Below are 210 nucleotides of genomic sequence, written 5' to 3'. Positions count from 1 at the left end.
TATATATATATATATATATATATATATATATATATATATGTTCCTGCCTTTGATTCTGTCTTCAGTTATAAATTCTTAATTGAAAAATATTCTATTAAATACATTTGGAATAAAAATACACTTCAAGACATCGATGTAACATGGGAAGCATGGAGGATTAAATCGATTTCTGGAATTAGCAGCATTGGAACTCATTCAACAATCATCGAT

This window comes from Octopus bimaculoides, chromosome 12 (genome assembly GCF_001194135.2).
Source record: "Octopus bimaculoides isolate UCB-OBI-ISO-001 chromosome 12, ASM119413v2, whole genome shotgun sequence".
In the NCBI taxonomy this organism is placed as follows: Eukaryota; Metazoa; Mollusca; class Cephalopoda; order Octopoda; family Octopodidae; genus Octopus; species Octopus bimaculoides.
The sequence above is the reverse complement of the archived record's forward strand: the minus strand, read 5'-3'. Positions refer to the sequence as shown.